The 4,232-nt window shown below is 47.4% G+C and overlaps 1 non-coding gene across 1 annotated transcript; it reads right to left on the bottom strand.

Moving 5' to 3' along the window:
- Nucleotides 1–1,790: 1,790 nt before the first annotated feature.
- TRNAI-GAU (transfer RNA isoleucine (anticodon GAU)) lies at nucleotides 1,791–1,863 on the bottom strand. The gene has a single exon. It is a non-coding gene; the product is annotated as a tRNA-Ile (tRNA).
- Between the last annotated feature and the right edge of the window lie 2,369 nt (nucleotides 1,864–4,232).

The raw sequence follows: 4,232 nt of genomic DNA on the forward strand, positions 1-4,232 counted from the left end.
TACGTTACATCTGAGACGTCACAACACCGCTCCCGGGAGGGCTCAAACCACCAGTCTTTTGAATAGCAGCTGAACGCGCTAACCATTGCGCCACAGAAGCCCAAAAATTAAATGGTCGTCAGGTATTGTGGAAAAACCTTGACTTTTTACTTGACATCTGAGACGTCACAACACCGCTCCCGGATGGGCTCGAACCACCAAACTATTGGTTAGAAGCCGAACGCGCTAACCATTAAGCCTCGGAAGCTCAGAAAATAAATGGTTCTCACGTATTTTGGAAAGCTTTTGACTTTTCACGCTACATCTGAGACCACACAACACCTCTCCCGGGTGGGTTCGAACCACCAACCTTTCGATTAACAGCTGAACACGCTAACCATTGCGCCACGGAAGCCCAAAAACTAAATGTTCGGCAGGTAATGTGGAAAGACTCTGACATTTTACGTTATATCTAGACGTCACAACACCGCTCCCGGGAGGGCTCAAACCACCAGTCTTTTGAATAGCAGCTGAACGAGCTAACCATTGCGCCACGGAAGCCCAAATATTAAATGGTCGTCAGGTATTGTGGAAAAACCTTGACTTTTTACGTCACATCTGAGACGTCAGAACAACACTCCCGGATAGGTTCGAACCACCAACCTTTTGGTCAACAGCCGAACGCGCTAACCATTGAGCCACGGAAGCTCAGAAATTAAATGGTCGTCAGGTATTGTGGAAAATTTATGACTTTTTACGTTACATCTGAGATCCCTCAACCCCGCTACCGGGTTGGCTCGAACCACCAACCTATTGGTTAACAGCCGAAGGCGCTGACCATTGAGAAACGGAAGCTCAGAAATTTAATGGTTGTCAGGTATTGTGGAAAAGTTACGACTTTTTACGTTACATCTGAGACAAAACAACACCTCTCCAAGGTGGGCTCGAACCACCAACCTTTCGGTTAACAGCCGAAGGCGCTAACCATTGCGCCACGGAAGCCCAAAAATTAGATGGTCGTCAGGAATTGTGGAAAAACTTTGGCTTTCTACGTTACATTTGAGATCCCACAACCCCGCTCCCGGGTGGGCTCGAACCACCAACCTATTGGTTAACAGCCGAAAGCGCTAACCATTGAGCCACGGAAGCTCAGAAAATGAATGGTTGTCACGTGTTGTGGAAAAGTTTTGACTTTTTACTCTACATCTAAGACCCCACAACACCTCTCCAGGGTGGGCTCGAACCACCAACCTTTCGATTAAGAGCTGAACGCGCTAACCATTGCGCCACGGAAGCCCAAAAATTAAATGTTCGTCAGGTATTGTGGAAAAACTCTGACATTTTACGTTACATCTGAGACGTCACAACACTGCACCCGGGAGGGCTCAAACCACCAGTCTTTTGAATAGCAGCTGAACGCGCTAACCATTGCGCCACGGAAGCCCAAAAATTAAATGGTCGTCAGGTATTGTGGATAAACCTTGACTTTTTACTTCACATCTGAGACGTCACAACACCGCTCCCGGATGGCCTCGAACCACCAACCTATTGGTTAGAATCCGAACGCGCTAACCATTGAGCCACGGAAGCTCAGAAATTAAATGGTTGTCAGGTATTGTGGAAAAGTTATGACTTTTTACGTTACATCTGAGACCCTGCAACACCTCTCTAGGGTGGGCTCGAACCACCAACCTTTCGGTTAACAGCCGAAGGCGCTAACCATTGCGCCACGGAAGCCCAAAAATTAAATGGTCGTCAGGTATTGTGGAAAAACTTTGGCTTTCTACGTTACATTTGAGATCCCACAACCCCGCTCCCGGGTGGGCTCGAACCACCAACCTATTGGTTATCAGCCGAAAGCGCTAACCATTGAGCCACGGAAGCTCAGAAAATGAATGTTTGTCACGTATTGTGGAAAAGTTTTGACTTTTTACTCTACATCTAAGACCCCACAACACCTCTCCAGGGTGGGCTCGAACCACCAATCTTTCGATTACGAGCTGAACGCGCTAACCATTGCGCCACGGAAGCCCAAAAATTAAATGTTCGTCAGGTATTGTGGAAAAACTCTGACATTTTACGTTACATCTGAGACGTCACCACACTGCACCCGGGAGGGCTCAAACCACCAGTCTTTTGAATAGCAGCTGAACGCGCTAACCATTGCGCCACGAGAGCCCAAAAATTAAATGGTCGTCAGGTATTGTGGATAAACCTTGACTTTTTACTTCACATCTGAGACGTCACAACACCGCTCCCGGATGGCCTCGAACCACCAACCTATTGGTTAGAATCCGAACGCGCTAACCATTGAGCCACGGAAGCTCAGAAATTAAATGGTTGTCAGGTATTGTGAAAAAAATATGACTTTTTACGTTACATCTGAGACCCTACAACACCTCTCCAGGGTGGGCTCGAACCACCAACCTTTCGGTTAACAATCGAACGCGCTAACCATTGCGCCACGGAAGCCCAAAAATTAAATGGTCGTCAGGTATTGTGGAAAACCTTTGGCTTTCTACGTTACATTTGAGATCCCTCAACCCCGCTCCCGGATGGGCTCGAACCACCAACCTTTCGATTAACAGCTGAACGCGCTAACCACTGCGCCACGGAAGCCCAAAAATTAAATGTTCGTCAGGTATTGTGGAAAAACTCTGACATTTTACGTTACATCTGAGACGTCACAACACTGCTCCCGGGAGGGCTCAAACCACCAGTCTTTTGAATAGCAGCTGAACGCGCTAACCATTGCGCCACGGAAGCCCAAAAATTAAATGGTCGTTAGGTATTGTGGAAAAGTTATGACTTTTTACGTTACATCTGAGACAAAACAACACCTCTCCAAGGTGGGCTCGAACCACCAACCTTTCGGTTAACAGCCGAACACGCTAACCATTGCGCCACGGAAGCCCAAAAATTAAATGGTCGTCAGGTATTGTGGAAAAACTTTGGCTTTCTACGTTACATTTGAGACAAAACAACACCTCTCCAAGGTTGGCACGAACCACCAATCTTTCGGTTAACAGCCGAACGCGCTAACCATTGCGCCACGGAAGCCCAAAAATTAAATGGTTGTCAGGTATTGTGGAAAAGTTATGACTTTTTACGTTACATCTGAGACCATACAACACCTCTTCAGGGTGGGCTCGAACCACCAACCTTTCGGTTAACAGCCGAACGCGCTAACCATTGCGCCACGGAAGCCCAAAACTTAAATGGTCGTCAGGTATTGTGGAAAAACTTTGGCTTTCTACGTTACATTTGAGATCCCTCAACCCCGCTCCCGGGTGGGCTGGAACCACCAACCTATTGGTTAACAGCCGAAGGCGCTAACTAATGAGCCACGGAAGCTCAGAAAATAAATGGTTGTCACGTATTGTGGAAAAGTTTTGAATTTTACTCTACATCTGAGACCCCACAACACCTCTCCAGTGTGGGCTCGAACCACCAACCTTTCGATTAACAGCTGAACGCGCTAACCACTGCGCCACGGAAGCCCAAAAATTAAATGTTCGTCAGGTATTGTGGAAAAACTCTGACATTTTACGTTACATCTGAGACGTCACAACACTGCTCCCGGGAAGGCTCAAACCACCAGTCTTTTGAATAGCAGCTGAACGCGCTAACCATTGCGCCACGGAAGCCCAAAAATTAAATGGTCGTCAGGTATTGTGGAAAAACCTTGACTTTTTACTTCACATCGGAGACGTCACAACACCGCTCCCGGATGGCCTCGAACCACCAACCTATTGGTTAGAAGCGGAACGCGCTAACCATTGAGCCACGGAAGCTCAGAAAATAACTGGTTGTCACGTATTGTGGAAAGGTGTTGACTTTTTACTCTACATCTGAGACCACACAACACCTCTCCCGGGTGGGTTCGAACCACCAACCTTTTGATTAACAGCTGAACACGCTAACCATTGCGCCACGGAAGCCCAAAAATTAAATGTTCGTCAGGTAATGTGGAAAAACTCTGACATTTTACGTTACATCTGAGACGTCACAACACCGCGCCCGGGAGGGCTCAAACCACCAGTCTTTTGAATAGCAGCTGAACGAGCTAACCATTGCGCCACGGAAGCACAAATATTAAATGGTCGTCAGGTATTGTGGAAAAACCTCGACTTTTTACGTCACATCTGAGACGTCAGAACACCGCTCCCGGATGGCCTCGAACCACCAACCTATTGGTTAGAATCCGAACGCGCTAACCATTGAGCCACGGAAGCCCAAAAATTAAATGGTTG

The sequence above is a fragment of the Phalangium opilio genome, unplaced genomic scaffold (assembly GCF_054372755.1).
Source record: "Phalangium opilio isolate 3A_F unplaced genomic scaffold, DU_Popi_V2 ptg000054l_1, whole genome shotgun sequence".
Classification (NCBI taxonomy): Eukaryota; Metazoa; Arthropoda; class Arachnida; order Opiliones; family Phalangiidae; genus Phalangium; species Phalangium opilio.